At 26.2% G+C, this 22,325-nt stretch overlaps 1 protein-coding gene and 1 long non-coding RNA gene across 8 annotated transcripts in view; one reads left to right on the forward strand and one right to left on the reverse strand.

The window, feature by feature from the left end:
- Nucleotides 1-3,310: 3,310 nt before the first annotated feature.
- Nucleotides 3,311-22,325, reverse strand: part of LOC114127909 (uncharacterized) — a 74,146-nt gene continuing 55,131 nt past the window's right edge. Inside the window, exon 5 of one of the 2 annotated variants that reach the window (XR_007604833.1) lies at nt 3,311-3,448. This is a non-coding gene — a long non-coding RNA (uncharacterized LOC114127909). Of the gene's footprint in view, nt 3,449-4,594; nt 4,788-22,325 lie in introns of those variants that run through there. The other variant, XR_007604834.1, reaches the window with a different exon arrangement.
- Nucleotides 7,221-22,325, forward strand: part of LOC114127891 (cell adhesion molecule Dscam2) — a 69,633-nt gene continuing 54,528 nt past the window's right edge. For 3 of the 6 annotated variants that reach the window (XM_050203016.1, XM_050203017.1, XM_050203018.1), the window contains exon 1: nt 7,221-7,733. The gene's annotated coding sequence lies outside the window, so the exon portion shown is untranslated. The remainder of the gene's footprint in view (nt 7,734-22,325) is intronic. The other 3 variants (XM_050203014.1, XM_050203015.1, XM_027992248.2) reach the window with 1 other exon arrangement.

The raw sequence follows: 22,325 nt of genomic DNA on the forward strand, positions 1-22,325 counted from the left end.
TACTGTAAAATACTAATTATACGTGATTCGTTGTAGAGGTTAAATATTAGAAAATAAAAATAATATACAATTTTCAAACGCCAAAATAAATACGAGGATTTAAAATAATTTTCTGTTATTTATTTTTTTTTACTTGTGTCTTAAAATATTAGTATATTTATTTAGTACCCACTATGTACCCACTATTGTAGTACTGCACTATGATTCTACAATTTAAAAATTCAAATAGTATTCAAACAAAAAACTGAAAGATTTTGTCCTCCTCACTCGTATATATAAGCTAGGTTTCGCACGCTGTGGCGCTGCACGGCGGCAATAACGTTGGTTGCCTGCGGTATTTGTCGCCGCTGCTCCGTGTCTTCTCGCAGTGTCAGTGGTCGTCGAGTATTGCGCCGGTCCCGTGTTCTGTTCCTGACTTGATTCAAGCCCGGATAAGGGGGGAGCCAGGGGAGTCATGTCCCCGGGGCCCACGTGTGTAAAGGGCCCATATAGTCTTTTCAGCTTAAAATTACATCGAGTGATAATTTGTACATTTTATAATACCAACAATAATATTTAAATTTTTTTTTGTTTGAATTAACAGGCTAGAACAAAGCTAGGTTAGGTAACAAAGCTAGAAAAAAAACTTTTACATAAAAGTACTTAATTTTATTTATAAAAATGTATTTTATTTTTGTTTTCATTGTAGGGGTCCACAACCATGCATTGGTCCCTGGGCCCCTGAAGGTCTTAATCCGGGCTTGACTTGACTTACCGATCGACTGACGCTAGCGCGCCCCGTCGGCCATGAACTCGGTTGACAGTCGGCTGAGGCAAGAACAGAACACTGGACCGGTACAACACACGACGGCCACTGACACGGCAACAAGATACGGAGTAGCGGCCACGTGCAATATCCAATCACAGCGCCGCGGCGGCCACAGACCCGTACTGACGGTTAAAAGCGTCTATATAACACGCACAGCACACGGTCTCTGCGCATACGCCAGTCATGAGTATGTCGGTGATGCGAACTCATAAATTTACACCCTACCTAAAAGTGCCAAACGCGGCTAAAGAAGTTTTCATTTCAATAAAAAAAAAAATTTTCAAAAACAATAAATTTTGAATTTATGAGTGTTGGTCGATAAAAGAATCGCTTGCCCTGTATAATATATAGTGTATGCACAGTATAATAAATTATTTATTAATAATTATTTAATAATATTACTATACATAGCATTGGCCATCGACAATTTTAAATGAGGCGCAGTGCATATTATAATATATTATTTACTTGATTAAAGTTAGCAGAACAAAAATAACAGACCCATAAAATATATCCAACAAATGTATTGGTAATTTGTACAGTGTTTGATTACTCTTGACTTTGTTGGACATAATTTTCTTCAGAAAATTTTTTTTGACTTAGCACTGCTAACTATTCCAATAGATCAACTTCATGGTTTCCTGAACTTACCATAGAATACATTATTGTTATTAGGTACTTGTATATAGCAGTGATATGGTGGCTTTGATTTTTTAATACGTCAATTTGTGAAGCGTAATTATGCTCTTTGTAGGTCTGTTAACCCTCGAATATTGTACACTATATTTAAACAATAGGTACATACTATATGGCAAGGTACTGGTAAGATACTTTAAAAAAGTAGGTACTATGTATAAGATGCTTATCGCTTACATTGATACATACATTTGTTCTTTTAGATACAAGATACCTATATTCAACATTTCTTTAAAGAGGCTAGATACCTACTACATAATAATATTGCTGTATACAAAATGGTAATATATTTTTTTATTTTATTTATTTTAATTTATTGTCGCCAATGGCAGTTTCATATGGAAATAATATAAAATTACATGGACTAAGATATTATACCTTAGTATATCTTAGTTCTTGGTAATTATACAACTAAAAATTAACGACACAGAATAAAATCTTAGTATTAAGATAGATATTAAGTAATAACTAATTGTTGAGCTACCATAGTTGTATACTAGAAGTAAATAAAAAAAAAAAAGATAGATATGGAGATTGAAGGTATTCATTAATGATACGAAGCATACAGTGCAGAGGATGGTTATTACTTATAACCATAGAAAATAGGATGAGGAGGAGTATGGACTAGAGAATGATTTCTGTTATGTTAATTAGATACACAAAATTTAATGTTAAATAAAATATAATTTTTATTAAAGTAACTACTGAGAATGGATGAGATAAACTTTACGTCAGCTTCTAAACGACAAGAATAATGTGGACTGTGGAGGTATATTTAAGTCTGACCGAATAAGTGCGATTATAATTGTGGAGCTATATAATGGTTGATTTTTAGTTAGTAAATAAGCGACACAAGAGGGAAATTTATTTAGTTCATACTCATGAATCAGGGTTCATCTAATCATTCTAATCTTAATTGATCCTTAGATTGACCAATATTTAATATAGCTATATATACTATATTATTGCTTATTGTTAACTTATCATTGATAAATTCTTACCATAAATTCAATTTTTGTTTAATTTGCAGCTTTCTGTAAATACTTGATATAAATGAAAAATAAGTCAAATTATTTGTGTTTTAATTTACGGTTTAAATAAAATCGATAGTTAATTTGTAGTTGATGTATCGTTTATTATAATATATATTATGTAATTAAATAGAAATAATACAGTCAATGGAACACTGCTAATTGAATATTAGCATTTAGCTGTTAGAAGGTGTACCGTGTACCTACGTATAGACTATATTACATGTAAATAGTAAATATAATTAATAATTATACTACTCTATGGTTCTCCTCCTATCATAAATCCTTTGAGGTATTGTAATAGTAAATAGCAAATGTGAAATGCTACTAATATATAGTCGCTTACCGATTTCACATAACACGGAACTGAATGAACTGAATTCTACCTCGACTCTAAATTATATAAAAAGTGTAATGGGTAAACACTTATATGTGCATGTCTGTTGTGATCGTGTAACTTCTGAATGATTTGACCGTTTTCAATAAAAGTTACATCAATAAATTCCTCAAGATTTACATCGAGGATGTTATAATAGTTTATTCCTGTTAGACCTATATATCCATTCATTACGCCCCCACACCACTCATTAATAATTCTTAATTTTTAATTTAATAGTCAAATAATTATATCGCACAAAATTACTGTCTAATTTTTTTCTTCATATTTAATGTTAATAATATTATACTTAACAACATATAAATAGTAGTTAAAGAATAAAACTCAATAATTTGTAAATACTTAATATATTTTTTTTTTAATTACTTAGTTCCTTGAGGATTTTGAATATCAATTTAAAATACATTCATTGTCTTTACTCGTTATTTTTTTTTAATATATTTCCTATTTGTAAAATTGACAGATTTGTATAACGTTCTTGATGTAGTTCTCACCCACGTCTTGATTCTCGTACAGCTGAAAAAGATCGCTCATAATATTGCTGTGCTAATTGGTTGAGTACATGTAGCATTTTATATAAATTAGGGAAAATTAATTTTTTAATTGTAATTTTTAAATATTAAATCAATTATTGATTTTATTTATGTGATTTTCAGCAGTAGTCATTTCTGATTTAATATTTGATCTGTAAATCCTATCCTTATTGGATCCTAAAATAAAAAATAATAAAAATATTATTTTTGTATTTATATTACTATTCATTCACTGTTTATATCTATCAATCTTAATATATTATATAGTTGATACAAACAATTTTACAATGTATCAATATTAAAATTGTTATAATTTTTTTTTTTAAATATTTATGAAAATAAAACTAAAACATTTTATACTACTTTTGTAATAATTTTTAGGGGGCTTGTATAAAATATCAATGGAATATAAATATAAGTAGATAAAAATAGCTAATAGCTTTGTATTGCCTCGTAGGAAATTATACACGTCGGTATATTTTTATTCATGTAGGAACTTACAATTGTAACCACTTATCTATATGTTTGGTATGGGAACTTACCAAGCCTTTTTGTAATTTGCACCAAAAAGAGTATCTATATTAGTGGTGGACAATATCGAATAGTTAAAGCTATAAACTGTTTGAACTATTCGAATACAAATTATATCTTGTAAAGGAAATTGATAATTATTAATAATTAGAATATTAGAGAGACCCAAATGACAATAATAATTTTTACTACTCGTCTCCTTGTCTGGTAATCATATTGAAGTTTGACATCCGATTCTTCATCGTAATCGCTTTACATCGCGTAATAGCACTGCAATTTTATTATATTTACACATAATATACATATATTTATGTATATATAAATTTATTATACTTCGATCAAATACTAATCAGTAATCTAACCTTTAGTCTTTTCGTTTCCTTTCTGGTATAGTTTTTAAGTCAATACTGACGAATTGTAGAACAGTGTAAATATACCATTCAGAATCTATAATAAATGGAATATTTTGTGTCTATAGTTTTTTCATTTATTAATATATTGTACTATAATATAGAAACGTGTGTGATTATTCTTTCGATAGTACCTATTTTATAATAATATAAATATAAATATTTTAATTTGGCTCAAATTACATTTTCTATATTTTATTACTTGAGATGGTAGAAATTATACATATCTTCATTTTGATGCAAATTATAAACTCAGTTTAAAAATGTTGGTGCAATTTAGGATCAATTTTGATGTGAATTAAGTATTAACTAATCTCCACGTATTGCTTCTCACTATATTGGTTAGGTAGTAGAATTTTTTTTCATGTGGTTGTTTACAATCTATATTGAAATAAAACATTTAATGCTCATGTCAATTATTACGCTGTAATGACATTTTTATATTAGTTAATAATAATTATAAAATAATAAATAATAATCATAATATGTTTACAAATAATTTTTTGTGTTAACATAGCTTAAAACAAATTGATTAAATAATAAAATAAAATAAAATAAGAATTAAGTATAAGAGTTTGTAACTCTTCGATAATCTAATATCTGCATGTATATTGTTGTCTGTTATACGACTACACATTATTTATTTTATATTAAATATAGGTTCTTAATTTTATTATTTATGACAAGTTTTTATAAGTATAAATGTAAATTGTAAGTTATATTTATTTCAAGATAAATTAAGTAATTAATATATTATACCTATAGTATTCTCTGGATTTTATTAATACTATAATTTTAAAGCGAATTATGAACATTTTAAAGTAATAATATTTTATATAGTTATAATTCACGAAATTATTTTCATTAAAATATCAATACAGGTATAACCTATCACTTATGAGATAATATGAGTCTTACTTATGACTTATGAGACTATAGATAATATTTTTACCATTGAGTTTGATAGTAGATTAATTTACTATAGTCTATAATGTTAAAGCTAGGTAACAATTTAAAATGGATTTTACTAACTCAAATATGCTATACTGTACGTTAGTAAAGCGAAAACAACATATGTGAGTGAGGCATCTTTTTAACTATGGAATTTACAAATTCTTTGCCATTTGTTACTTAGGAGAATGTTCTGTGCACCAAAAGTTAAAAAAATTTATATTCAATTAGACATACTCTTACTTATAACTTTTCATTTATATTCTAGAATCTATGTATGATATAAATTTTGTGATAAATCAAAGTTTATTTATATTTCTGGTTTGGTAAAGGTTGAAAATAAATCAAGTCAATTTGAGATCTCTCATTGAAGTCTTTATTAATAATTGGTTTGATTGCCAGTTTACGATTAACACTTTTACAAATTGCACATTTGCGATACGTTTATAATATACTAAGTATATAGAAATGTTTGGTTTCGGAATTGAATGTTTATTGTACAGCATCGCAATGCAGTATTCTCCCCGTATCACCATGTCCAGTATATATATATATATTATATAGTCATCATTTAGTTTTTAAATAAGTCGTCGTATGAAACAATATATATTTAATGATTAATATAATTAATAATAATAAATTATGTTAACTTAAAGATATTTTAGAGTATTTACTTTATATCTTCGTTATTTTTTTTTTTTTTTTTATAAATTATTGAATATTATAAGTTATTATGTATGTCTATACGATTTAACTGGGTGTGCTAACTTCACACACGTATTTTTTTTTTTTTTGATTAAGATTATTCATATTTAATAAAATAAGTACTATATAGTTTGTAATCGCATACACAGGTGATAGACGTACAGTAAGTGAAATGTTTCGATATAGAATATAATGTAATTCATACTGCAACCATTTTCACAATACTTGTATACATACAACGTAGGTATTGCTAAAATATTGTTAATGGATTACGATTAAGTCATTTATCAAAATTAATAAAATCCACACATTTCAGATGGCTAGGTGCTCGTATAGTACAATATAGATATTATTGTACTTACATATTTGACGTTTGTACAAGGTTATATAATCAAAGTTTATGTAAGCGGTAGATGTTTTGGTTCAACACACAAAGTGAACGATCACATTTTGAAAAAATTACATGATGTCAAATTAGTGTTTCCATTTCATGAAATGATCAATTTCTCGAAGTAGTTGCAAGGTATTTATATCCTTAGTCATAACAAGAATATTATAATCATTTTTTTCTTTAAAGTACCATGGGGTGGTCACGGGGGATAATTAGCAACCCCATCTTTGCAGAAATGTAAGTCAAAACTTATGCCATTTGTGGACAAACTGAAAAAATAAGAAACGACACCCTCAGTTTTTTCATTGCAATTGTGCCACCGGAGCACCGCTCAAATTTGGCTTTCAAAATAACCTTTGCCCCCTCCCACTTTCGTGTTTGGTGCACTACACCGAGTGCTATCTATGTATCCGAATATAGCGCTTCCACGCGAAGTCACGATATTATGATGATGCGATTCGACCGCGGCGGCGGCGGCGCGCGCGCAGCAAGTGATCGTTGACAATCGTTATGGAGGATAAATGCGCGCGGCGGCCGGCGAGCGTATAAGTTGTGGCGTAAGGCGCGGGCGGTGTGCATAGACAGTCGCGGCGGGGGCGGTATAGGCACTCGCGGGCGGGTCGGAACAGGATGCGAGCGGATCTCCGCGATGACGACGATGACGAGAACTGTATATATATTGTGTGAGGGTGCGTGCGTGCGTGTGCGAACTCGTCAAGTGCCCATTCATGCGGAGTGTTACAGTCGGCCGGGGAGACGTCGTCGTTCGGCGGTCGGACCACATCGATTCCCCGACGACTGTCTATGCCCACGTCGAATCGCTATATACTCTATACAGCGTCCGCTATGTCGCATACATTATTATGATGTTGTTATAATATTATTATTATTATTATTGTAGAGACACGTCCAGCGAATATCAGACAGACGCGGAACGGTTCGCATATGTTGTCGCGACGGCAGTAGCCACGGACTGGCGATCGTCGGGGAGACTGGCAAACGAGACCGAACGAACGTGGTCGTTGTCGCGTCGACGCCGGTGGCCGCGGCACTAGTAGTCGCGCTCGTCGTCGTCCTCGTCGTATGTACTCGTACAACCGTCGTATTATATACTTTTGTAATAGTAGTACCGGCGGTGGTGGCGGCCGCTTCGGTTGTGCTGCTGTTGTTGGTGGTGGTGCCGGTGGTGGCGGTGGTGGCGGTCCCGTCGTAGCTGCAGTTTTCTCGTCGTCGTCGTGGCGACAATCTGCGCCGACCGCAGCAGCCGATTTTGCGCGGAGGTAAGTCATACTATTTATTTTGCGTGTCTAATCGGTTTTTATTCTCTCCCTCCTCCCCTCAACTTATGCTCGTCCGTTCGCTCCATCGCCGCCGTCCCGTCCCGGACCGGTACAATAATATTTATACTGTTTTATTTTGTGAATTTATATATAAATATTACAATAGAGATTACTGGCCGGCCGTATAATAGCAATTAGACAAATATTTTTAGGGATACTCTTTGCAATTTGTGCACACTTAAGTATTATTATATGATTGATAATTATAATATGGTCTTGTACTAAAAATAACTGTATTTGTGTCTTCATACTTGTTCTATATAAACAAAAGATTATTTCGTATAGCTGGATACCTAGATCCCTCAATATACAATATACATACATTATTTGTGTAATTATTGATAATATTCATTTCAAAGTATAATATAGAAACGGAATTTTAATTTTGGAGGTGTACATTATAAACTTGTGGTACACAAGTCTCTTGTGCACCCCTTAGTTGCACCAATGTGGCCATATAGACGCGTTTTAGTTGTTATTTTTCTAGAGTTGACTCAGGCTCAGTGGGCAGACTTAGATTGCTACCTAAATATTTATTGCTATACGCAAGCAATAATTCTTTTACTTGAATTATTTAAAAAAAAAACTTAATTTTTTAACAACAACTCTTAAAATAGCCAACGTAGGTAAAAAATAATCATACAATATTAGAAATCAGCCTTCAGAATATTTCATTTTGTCTTGTAAGAGGTTAATAAACCAAAATATTATTTAGGGTACTATTATCAGTCTTTTAATTTTAAAGTGAGTGATACGTCGGTTAAATTTTAACATTTTAAAATAGAGCTGACGTTAAATCACCCGGCTATTAGCAGAAAAGTACGCGCGTAAATCGTTATTTTTAGTTATACTTCCCTATAAATTATATAGCTGGTTTAACTATGAAATATACTTAGGTATATAATTGATATTAATATGTTAGGTTTTGAATAATACCTTAAAACCATACATATTATAATGGCACGCACCAAGTATATTGTTGATTGACCAGCTTTTAGTTTAATTACCTATGTGTATCAGTGGAGCAATTAAGGCGGTGGTACCAGTGTCTTCTTCCATCTTAATCGTTGTATTTGAGAACTTAGTCATCTATTAAATTTTAAATTGTAATAATAAAATCATTCAACATTAAAAACGCAAGATAACAATATTTATTATGTATCCTTTCGGGTAATTTTTAGTTGTGCCACTAATCACTATCTATATTTTATACAAGGGGTCTAACATTTTGTAGTTGGCGGGCCAATTTGCACTTTTATAAAAACACTGGGGGGCACTAAAAAAAAAAAAACAAATAATGTGATGATTGGTATTGTTTTTAGAAGTCAATTTTTCAATATCAATTGAACACCCCGTGGTGGTTAAAGACGAATTTTGAGTACAAAAAAACCGTTTTAAAAATTCGATTTAGACTTTGTTAAATCTGTATTATAAAATGCCGATTCATAAATATTCGTATTTCCAAATAATGACAAAAATTCCGTAATGTTGGAGGGAGCCGGGAGGGGACGAAAAAAGGCTTCGAGGGCCGCGGGTTGAACCATCCTGTTGTATACTAATTAGTATTTATAGTTTATGTAAGACGTTAAATATTATACCTTTTATACTTACTATGCAAATTCCTACACGTATTCAATTTAATGGTTATGCAAATTTCATAGCACTGATTTTTATATGGTTTTGTTCAATAGACAATTGGGTGTCATTATTTTTAAATATCTGTACTCCAGTTAGAGCACATCACACACGAATGTATTCACATTTATAATATTGATCTACTTGAAGTCAATATATTACATTATTTTTGATTAATAACTATATAATATTATGATCAGTTATAGTATATCATACTTTATATCCTGCATTCCTGTACGAAAGTTCCATTAAACTCGTTAATTTGTTGAACTCTAATACATTTATCGGTAGGTTTATTATATACCTATTATACCTACTAATGCTTAGAAGTTAAAATAAAATATATGTACCAAATACCGCGAGTAGTATAATAAATCACATTGTTCAGAAAACAAAAGAAAAAACGTAGGTTCCTTTACTGCACTGCTATACATATACATAATATTATTATGTATGATTTAAAACAGATTGTATTGAAATTGATGTTTATACATTTAATTTATGATCAGCTAATAATATTCTTTTAGCACAGTATTTCGCTGTAGGTATATACACCTTCAGCAGGTATACGTTGTATAATAAGATAATATTTCTTTTTTCCCGCGGTATAGAAATTAATTTTTCGAACGCAGATTTATATTTATTAATGTTGTACATTATTATAATAAAGTTTAACACTACGAATACAAACTACAGTTCAGTATAGTACTGGAATTAATATATCAGACCTGTACATTATGGTGTATATAATATGTATATTGTTCGTACATAATATAATATTAATATAATAATTTGGCCCACGACGTTGTAATTTTTTTTTCGCATCTTCCCTTCCCAGTGGACTTACCACCGCACAATGAAAGAGGCGACAGCAGAATTAATGAAAACGATCGCGTTTCTCGGGAGAGATTTGAATACCGCGGAATTCTTTTATTTTTAACCAAGTTTTTTTTTTACGTACAATGCGATAATACTACCACTTCATAATAATATACACGTTCCTTCCGGTGTCAATGAATTTCGAATATTTCATACCATGGTGATACCTTATGGCCTATAATTATGTATAGGTAATGGTAGTACCTATGTTACACGTTTTGATTTTTTTTTATGGTGTACATTGTACGTTATTATGGTTTACATAATGACGGTATACGACGCGGCTACACCAATAAGTGCTCCGTCCGATATCCATACCACCATGGTCGTATGAGAGACTTATCGTTATATGCGTGTCCTCCCCTCCTTGCACTCCTACAAAAAACGTTAAAATATCTTAAGCTTTTACCATCATCGAAACGTCTATACAGGCCGAGTTTTTTTTACATTTGTTATTAATGCTGTGTAATACTGCTAAACGCAGTACCCTATCCCAGATTTAAATATTTATAATATACATATATTATATTATATGAATATGCAGTATATATATTATTTATGCCCTATGTACATTATGTCCATATAATACGTAAATAATGAAAAACTATAATACATATATGTATTATACTGATTTTTAATGTTGAAATCAGATGGTTTTTTTTTAATCCTTTAAGTGTTAATAATTAAAATAATTCTATTAATTATTATAACACATAAAACTAATACTGTACAATAGACTAGAATATTATTTTTACATTTATTTTTTATTGACAGTTATTATTATTTAATAATACATAAAGTCAGAAAATGTATATAATTACATTTATAAAAATGAATTAATTTTATGAAAATACTGACTTTAAAACAATATGCGAATTTTGAATTAGATATAGATGCAATCAGTACATATTATTATTAGTCACAGTCTCTGATTAACCAAAAGTAGGAGCCAAATGGACAATCCTAGTTATATTTATATTATTTTAGAGAATACTCTGTATATAACATCTTTTCTTTTTTTTTTTTTAAATGATCTCCAACACAGTTTATCCAGTTTTACATTAGTAATATATTATATCTCATTGCGACATTGCTACTTGTACAGATTTTTTGTATAATTATACTTCACAGAAATATTAATTCTTTATTCAACTTTTAACAATATTTAAGTTTTATATTTATAAACGAAATAAATAAATGTAGCACAGAATAAATATGTTAATAGCAAACATTATTTTTAATTCTAAATCTAGTTAGTATAATAGATAAATAATAATAAATAATGCATTTTTATACTAGTATTGAATGAAATACCTATAGCTAGCTAAGTGACTTTTAAATAATATTTTCATTTTATTAAACAATTAGACTAGAATAAATGTATTAACAATATTAATATATTATAGAAAAATATGAGTATTACATTTAATTTTATCAATTTAGAAAGCTATTCCTTAACAATATATTATTTATATAATACAGTTGAATCTCGATAACTCGAATTTCAAGGGAGGTAAAAATTAATTCGACTTGTGTATTTTTCAAGTTATAAATATTGCATCGAGTGTATAGAAATGCCCTAGGGACAAAAAAAAATAGATTTTGATAGTTATCGAGACTCAACTGTATATTAAATTTAATAAAAAAAAAAAACGGGGGCATGGGAAATTATGTCAGATACCCTATAGGTTCTTACATTTTGGGGACTAAGTGCACGTGAAGCGTCTACACTTTCATTAATATTAATCCAATTGTACTTCATTTAAATTTGAAATACATATAGGTTTCTTTAAATACTAAGTATTTCGTTTTGTAATAATTTAAACAGATATATTGCATCAAATTTATGTTTTTAAATTATTTAGAAAAATAAATACTATTGTTTTAACTATATTTAATTTGATTGTAGCTATAAAACAATAGTTTTAGTTATTAATAAAGTTTTTGAAGTTATGTTTATTTTATAAATTTTATATTGTGTACACAGATACATAGATATAATCTTTCAGTTGATTGTTTTTCAAAATCAAAGATAGAATGTAGTAAGTACGTTCAGACACCAAATTAAAAAAATAAAGTTCAAGAAACATGCAATATTGAGTCTGTGTATTAATCTAGATAAAGAAACTAAAGTTAGATAAAGAAAACATAATATTAATTGTTTATGGTTCTCGGAAACTTGAAATCTCGTTTATAAACTCCCAATTTCATTTGAATTTTCATCTAATTGATGAACCAGTTAAAACTACTTGTAGTCTGTATTTGTAGTTTGTACTGATAGGTTTTAATAGATAACCCAAAACGTTTAGTTAGAATACATCTAGATATTTAATCAGCTATATATTTTAAACGCTTCTATTTTCGGTGTATGATTTACTTGTTACTGAACAAAGAGGGACTTTATATGTTTACCATGGACGATTTTATTGTAATCGGTTATCATGATTTTCAACTTAAACGTATTTGGAAAGTTTTCGAAAAGAAATGTACATTCCAACATCTAATAATATTTTCCAAAAGTATAAGAAAAAATAGTCTGATAAAATATTGAAGTTCTAGAGAAAATTTCAATTTAAGTGGGTGAAGATGATAATAATAGTTAATATATCTCGACCAAAAAGTTTAAGCAAAATAGTTTACAAACTGTAACATATCTGAGTGTTTTGATTTGATCGAATAAACCACGAGAAGTTATCTATTATACAAACAATAGCCAATGACTGTAATACTGTATATTATATTATGTATTACTGCATTATAAAGTTGTTTTATCTAGTGTATATTAGTTATTACATTACTTGATTTAGAATTAATACTTCATATTATTTTATAATTTATTTTAATGTTATATACCAATAATTTAATTTAAAATATAATGAAATATTAATTTTTTATAATAAAGAATATATTTTAAAACAATAAAGTTTAGAAAATATTTTTAATAATAACTTTAAAATGTAATAATGTTTTATGACAATTTAATTTATTATATAAATAAGTCTATAAATAAAATATATTATGTTTTATAGGAAAATAATAAGTTATAAAACAAACAATTTAAAAGTTAAATAAACCATACAATTTATAGAATTGTAAAGTTAAAAACAAATACATTTTTTTTTTATTATTATCTATTTATATAATATAAATATAAACTACATGTTTTTAAAACGTTATTTTTATACTTTTGTACCTTTATTATTGTAACTTTATATCAAAGCACACAGACAATTATGAAATATTACATTTTGGAATATTATTTATTTTCCAAAAGTTATACTCAAAATGAAAAAGTATGATTAGAATTCTAGTAAATTATTTTCTGAATATCAATGAATAAATTTGTTTGGTATTTATTTAATTTTTTTTTAATTAAATGTTTAAGTTATATTTAAAGTAAAGTTATTGAAACAGCAAAAAAAAAAAAGAAAAATTTCTAGTAATTAATAGCATTTCATTTATGGAAATCGAATTTCAAAATATTTAGGAATGTGTATTTATTGTATTGAATATATTTTAAATCTTGAACTAGTTTTCATTGATTGGAATATATTTCAGAACAAAGTTAAGCAAATTATTTATGATTGGATACATTTGTTTTGTTTAACAATTAATTTATTTTATGAATATTATGTTTTAAAAAGTAATTTAACTTCAAAGATAAAGTAAAAAGTTAAGGATTGAACTTTGAAAATAAATTACGACAAAAAAATAGGAATAGAAAATTTTTCTTCAAGAGAATTTATTATTTATTCTTTGAGTAGCTAACCTATGAAAAAATCAAACAAACTTAATTATGAACGTTCGTTACATTTCTTACTGAGATATTGGATTCTAATCCCAAGAGATAAGAAAAAAGAAAAAAAGAATCAATATAAAAATAAAAATATAAAGACATTCTTTATAAATATTTAGATTATACATTAAAAAAATATATTTTTGTTTATTAAGATTCTGATGATATCCAAACTAAAAGATTTATTTATTTGATTACTATTTATTAATTATTTTTATTTAAAAATTCAAGATAAAAAATATATATATATATAATACATGCGATATTAATAAGTAACAAGTTACAACGCCAGAGTGCCTGACACTACATTATCTTGCTTTACTGATTTAAACGTATACTGAAATATTGTGATAGAACTGTGTTGTAATATTGAATTTGAAAGTAAAAATAATTCATCGACATTAAAAGATGATTTAGTAGTTAAGAGAAATAAATTTAAAAACAATTGTTTTAAATTCTTAATTTCTTTCGTCTTTTTAGTTCTTCTTTAAAGAAACTTCTAGGAAAATCGTATAGAGGACTTTTTAAAGTATCAATAAAGCTTTATTTCCAATAGATAAAATAGAGCCAATTGAAACTTTTGGATAATTTCTCTGCTTGAAAACTTATTCAAAAACTTCTATGGTATTACCTCGAAACCTATGAATTTGTTTCTTTATTCATAATCTAAGACAAAGCATCTTAAATTATATAAATACTTTTTTATACAGTATGAATTAGCACTTCATCTTATTTATGAATTTGAAAAAAATATTTTTTCAAAATGTCCGTTTATATTAAAAACAAGAAAGTTATTTTACATTTAACTTATATGTTGTAAAACATGTTTTTGTTTATTTTTGTGTTAATGAAGAGTAAATATACCCGTATTATTGTTTTTTTCTTTTACACTGTTTAATTATCAAAAAAAGTTCATTTCAATGCAAAAAAATAAATCTTTAAAAATTTCAATTTAAATTTGATAATGTTTAATTTCATAGAAATACTATTTTCTCACTTACAATAAAAAAACAAAAACTCATAAATAAATTTATAACAATGATAATTCTTTAAAACAATAATTTTTATTAAGTTAAATTAAAATTACCATTTAATATTAAACATTATTTATGTAATTTTTAATATTATTGATTCCATGGAATTTGAAAAAAAAATTACGGATATTATAGTGTATACTCTTACGTAACGCCTACTTTTCTATTCATAAATTACTACCCTAAGAAATATTTTTCATAAAAATTCTATAAATGTGATTTTAACTCATATCATATAATATTTATACACACAGTCACTCACACCGTAAAAACCCAGAGGCAACCTCTTCTCAAATATACTTCCTTCGCCGCATCATTACTGTAGTGATGTAAAGGGGTGACGTGAACTTTCCTCATTTTCAAAGTGAATGTGCAATTTTTTATAAGTATCTAGTTGGTTATTTATATAATATAGGTATGGACCTTTTTATTCAACTTTATGAAATATGAAATTATATATTACTGAAAATATTTTTAAAATAAAGGTGTAGGCAAATAGAAAAATTATTTATATTTTAAAATACTTCAGGAATTATCCATGTATGTACCTATTTTCTTATTTTTTAAGGATGAATATATTATTTTAACAATCTTCTGTATAGTATTTTAGAAATAATATTTATTTAATTTATTAGTTTGTTTATTTAGACAGGACAAGATGCTCAATAAAAAACAATAATTTAACATATAATATTAAATTTAAGTAAAAAATTAAATCATTAATGTTCATTTACATAAAAATAAATTAAAAGAAGTGTGTAAGTAACAAACATATAATTTAGGTAAATTAAAATAATTCATCAAGTTTTATAATTTTTATATAATAAACATTTAAGTTTTTATTTATTATTTATAGTTATTAATAATTATTTTTGGATATATTAAATTTTGGTTAATACATTTTAACTATCATTATTCATTAGAGTTTCGATGTTTAAGTTGTAATATTGAATAATTTTTTAGTTTTATAATAATGTATTTTTCTTCAAATATTAAGTATAATGACATATTTTTATTTTGTATTCTATCATAAATAAATATTCAACGAAGACAATTTAATAGCTAATAATATTTAAAGTTTCAAGATATAAGGAGTAAAAATAAATAATTTATTAATTTATTATTCTTGTATGAATTTTATATATTTAGAATTTAAACATCCTAATATTATATTTATTATTAAATACTATATTCATTCTTAAATATTTACAACATTTAACCTAATTGAAAATATGAAAATTTTTCTTTAATTAAATACAATTTATATACTTTGTAGTACCTACAGTTTATTTATATAGAAATTGTGATTTATAAAAGAAAGATATTATATTTTGTTAATATAAAATATTATAATAATTTCTTAATATTTTTTATTGTTTATTAATTAGTAACAATATAAAAATAAAGGTAACAGTTAAGATTTTGAGATGGTAAACTTTGGAATGGCATTATCTTTAACAATTATAATTATCAAGTAAGTATTCCTAGATACCTATAACATTAAAATTTAATGAAATTTAAAAAATACAATTTATAGAATAACTAATAATTTAGAAAAATGATTGGCCTAAATAGTACCTATACATTTAATAAATATTATTATTTGAAAAAATATTATATGATTGGAAGAATTGGATCCATTTTAATTTTTAAATACCTATATTTTTCAATATTATTAAATTTATATTCAATTTACACGTCGCGAAAATTATTTAAGTAGATAAATATATTTCTCGCAACAATAATACTTATCAATAACAACAAGAAATCCAACAATAACGATGTATTCGAGTATAATTGTTATCATTGTATAACCACATTAAATCAAAACTATAGAGTATAATTAACGATTAAAACTTTTTGAGGTTTTTTAAAACTTAAAATTATGTATTGACTTCTCAGTAGGTATTTCAGATTCACGGTTATGAAAGATTTTTACTTCAATAAAAAAAGGAATTAAAAAAATATATTGTTATATTATATGTATATGTATTATATATGTACCTACATAATTCTAAATAAATAAAAAATATATTTATGTAAACTCGTTTATATATTTACATACTATTTTTTTCTTTATGCATATATAGAACAATTTATATTTACGACTATAGCCTTAAATAAATTCATTTTTATAAAAATATTAAATACAGTCAACAAAATAATATAACTGATATTTCTTCTAAATTTGAGATTATTAAACGCTAGGTAACTTCATTAATTTAATTTTAATATCATAAAAAATATTTATTATTTTCAATAATTATATATAAATTGGAGTTTTTTAATTGAGTTAAATAGTTTAATATTTTCATGAACAATGAATTTTTTTATTTAAATTTTTGTATACTCTATTGTACATACACTTTATAGTAAACATATAAAGCATTTTCATTAATCTTATCCTTCTAACGTTCATTAGTTAAATATGGTTCAATCATATGGAATCCGTACCAAACTTACTTTATTAACAAAATCGAAATGATACAAAAATGCGTTCTCCATAATATGATGTGCTACAAACTTAAAAGAATTGACACCCTATATAATAAATTAGATAAAGAATTTAATCTTCAATCCCTAGCAGATAATGGTTTAAAAATGATATTCTTTTTCTTTTTAAACTATTAAATAATTTATTCGATTGTTCTGAGCTCTTAAACAAAATCCCTCTAAATATACCACTCCACACTCTCTTCTCTACAAATATATTTTATATACCACTTAAAATACTAAATTATAGTCATTATGCCCCTCCGAATAGATAATATTAATAGGTAATAACTTATAATTTTGTGTTTATTATATTAATATTTTTACACTTATGTATAAATTATATAAATTTTATATTATGTATTTAGTTATATGATTATTATTTACATTTTCTACTTATATTATCAGTATTTACTCTGTTTACTTGAGTACAGTTACTCTTATGTGCAATAAAGGGCGTATCACTTATTGTAAATCTTCTTTCTTTACAAAAAAATAAAAAAACAATTATTATTATTATGTTTTATAGTTTATTCAAATTCTGAATTTTAAATTTTCTAGAATACTTAAACATCTTATTTTTAAATATTTTCATTTTTATACCATTTAAAGGCCTACGACATATAAATTTAAAATGAATAAGCAAAATATGAACTTTTAGTAGAAGATAAATATATTTTTAATTTGCATAAATTTACTCTTACATAATTTTATACGAAAAGCATTTGGTATTTTAGATAATATTTGTATGTTTTATGTACTCTTGCTGAGTGTAATGGTGGTTCACAATGTTCACACGTATGCTTTTATTTTGGTTTTTTTGTTATTTAAACATATAAATATTATATAATTGTCTGATAGTTATACTCATAAATTAACATACTTTGGAATTTATTATGTCTCAAGTTAGAAAATTAAAAACATAGGCAGCCGCTAAAATATTAAGAGGTGGTGGCGTATTTCACCAAGTACACAGAGAGAAAAATATGGATAATACAAAATTTTAGAACCGTGTGTAACGTATATTATATTCTAAAAAGGATTTAAAAAACAAAAATAGTTTTAAATCATAGGCGTGTAACTGCTGTTAAAATATAATAACCTTATTTATTTAATAGCTATACAATGTAATATTACACATAATTCTAAATCAATTGCATGTGTCACATATCCACGTATAATATAATATGTAGCTAAAGCTATATTTTTATTTGCGCTGTCAAAAACGATAATTTAATATAATTTATGTTTTCAATGCATGGAATTTACAAAGCAAATAATTTATCATTTGTATTCTGTTTGTATTCGTATGGTTTTACGTTGACCAAGCTGATGACGTGTATGAGAAATCTCTTCTCATTATCTACCTTACAACATGTATTTAGTACATTCCACCCTTTTCATGTGTATTCATTAAAAATTCCGTGTAAACTATTGTCGACCACTTTTGGAATACTTGGGAGTATTACTTCACGATACCACCAAGAGTGGATAAAGGATCACTTTTATTCACTCCGTCGGTTTTTGTTAAGCTAAAGAAGACATGTATAGTTCTAACAATTTAAAAATGGATCATTAATCTATAATTTATCTATACAGCTTTACAAATTAATTTAATTTATTTCGATTACCATGAATTCATTAAGTTATTGTAAAATATTATTATTTATAGACATTAATTTAAAATTCAACTAAGAACTTATGTCAAATCAATTTTTTCATTTAAATATCAACAATACATGATTTAAATCCTGAAAATTTCTTGAAATGTGCACTTATAATAATTTAACGTAATATTTCTGAGTGAATATGAGAGTGCCTAAATAAATAACCTTTAAGGATTTACCACAATGTCACATTTTATTATATTAACTAAGGACAGTATAACCAGTATAGGTAAGTAATAGGTATATATAATGTATTGATTTAATCTATTTAATAACACTTACTAGTATAAACTATAGTAAACTGAGATTTACAGTAATATATTTTGGATTAAATGATATAATATTATAATCAACTTTATTATGTATCTACAATATACAATAAACATATAGATAATATATAAGATAGGTATAGGTATTATATTACAGCGCACAAGTATTGATGCATATTTACATAGGCACTGAAATCGTTAAATTATATTTAATTTTTATAAATCTTTAAATAAAATATTTAAATAGCTTATAAATTATTTTAGAACACAAAATATAAGAAATTATGATTAATCAAATAGGTATTTTTTTTTATATGTAAATAAAACTATAAAATGTACTGTAGTGCAAAGGTTCATTTTTTATTTATTTTATTCTACTTGTTTTAATTGTTTCATAGTTGATAAAATACACTTTTCAAAATAAAAATGTATTTTAATAAATATATTCAATCAATCAGTAGTTTACTGACAATGGCTTTAATAACAACAAATATTGAACAATTTAAACAAAACAATATTTTTATTCAGTAAACTAACTATGATTTCTATCAAAAATATGTAAGAATTTTACTGTCTAATACTATGATGGTTTAATAGTAAAAGATTTAAGATTTAAGAAATAGTTATAGCGAATATGTTGTATATAAAAGGCCCTGTGCAAATTTTATCCGTTACATACAACACACATACCTTATTTTTGCGACACACATCGCTTTGTGCGCAATTTTTATTACACGTTCTTATATCGCACACATTTTCCGTAACTCGTCAATATAAAACACACACACTTACTTATATTCTAATGACTTAATAAATCAATACTATTTGTATGGACATTTTCATATTAAGTTCGAAAATCACAATATTTTACGTAAATTTGAGTAACATATGTTATATAATATTATAATATAATTATATTATTTTGTAGTTACTTATTTATATAAACGGGTTTGGTAGCTAGCAAAACAGTGCAGTGTAATACAATTTTATAGTAACATTACATAAATTAACAATTTAACACAACCAAACAAACAAAAACAAATAGTATAAATCAATAATACAATAAATGGTGGTAATTAAACAAATAAAAAAATAATATTATTAATAATGTTAATGATTGAATGATTGAATATCATTATTTATCATAATAATACCGATGAATAATATTTATGTCTATTGTCTATACTGATGACAGACGACCACTCAGCTGAGTTCTAGAAATTTCTACTATAATTTCTCGATAATGGCATACAATGGTATAGTAATATAGTATTAGTATAATAGTTAATGTAACTATATAATATTATCATATTAATTATTAGCACAGGGGAGATCACGATACAACATTGTAAACATATATCAGTTCTCAACAGTTCGACTACGAATCAATAATACTTTGTTATTGATATTATTCTCTACCATTAGAGAATATTACTGCAAAATATATACTTAAAATAAAAACACTACAATTGATATTGAAATATTTATAATTACTACTGCATATCTGCTTGATTAAAGGTGTTTAATAGGTACATATTATAAAATTTAAATAAAATTTTACTGCAATATTGATGAGACCTAGAACAAAATATGTAATGCAAAGCAGTCAGCTTTTCCCAACCTTTAATCAACAATGAGAAATGGGTATTATAAATGAATAGTTATGTTTTTACATTAATGTGTGCAAATCGATCGTGTTGAGTATTAAAATATTGTTCTATAGTTTATACACTAAGTACCTACCAAATAGCTTTATTTTTTTGTAAAACTTGTGTAACCATTGTATTATATTATGATATTAAATTTATACAAACTGCAGTACATTATAATATATAATGTGTTACGTAGTACAGAATAAATACAAGGGGTTTTCTTTATACAGTCGGTATATTATGTACATAAAAGAGAAAAAAAATTGTTTAATTATCACATAAACAATTCGATTCGTATCCTATCATTTGTATGGGACTAAAATGCCAAACATAGACGCACACAATATGAAATAATGATCGCCGGATCAATGGCGTGTGATGGTGCTCAACAGCTCAACGGGTTCGCGAACACAAAGAGGGTTGAAATGGACAATGCGTTGTCATCAGTGTTCCATAATACCGAAGATTTGTCTCGACAATGCCATTGTAGAGTATTATTAATACTATTTTTTATCGTATTGTACGCTGAGCAATTTAAGTTCAATATTTTTTATGTACTTAACACTTTGTTAAATGGCAACCACGACTTCCCTAGAAACAGAGAAACGTGCGAACAACAAAGACAAGTTCATATAAAACAAAATGTAACATTCATATTAACGACCACAAACAGAATCATGTTATGTAGTGTAATTAACATAATCTTTAGATTATGTATTTATACACACGTAAAAAGGGTATATTCGTATATTATTTAACCATTAACTATGAGATTATCAATGGAATGTATGCGAATTTACACTTTTAATTAAAGAGATTCAAAATATTTATTTCATTACTTTTTTCGTAACAAAATTTATAAACGAAATAAAATTCAAAAGAGATGTAATATACACTTTTAGTCAAACATTTTTTATGTATGCGTAATTACATGATAAATTATTTTAATAAAATAGTCGTATAAATAATATACTAAGGGAAATTAAATGTTTTCATTTTAATATTTCTTATTCAATTAATACTTTCAACAAGGAAGTTGTTATAACATTATTTATTTTTAGTTGTTAGTTTTAATCGTGTATATATTCAGTTGGTATACCTTAGGAC

The sequence above is a fragment of the Aphis gossypii genome, chromosome 3 (genome assembly GCF_020184175.1).
Source record: "Aphis gossypii isolate Hap1 chromosome 3, ASM2018417v2, whole genome shotgun sequence".
NCBI classification, from domain to species: Eukaryota; Metazoa; Arthropoda; class Insecta; order Hemiptera; family Aphididae; genus Aphis; species Aphis gossypii.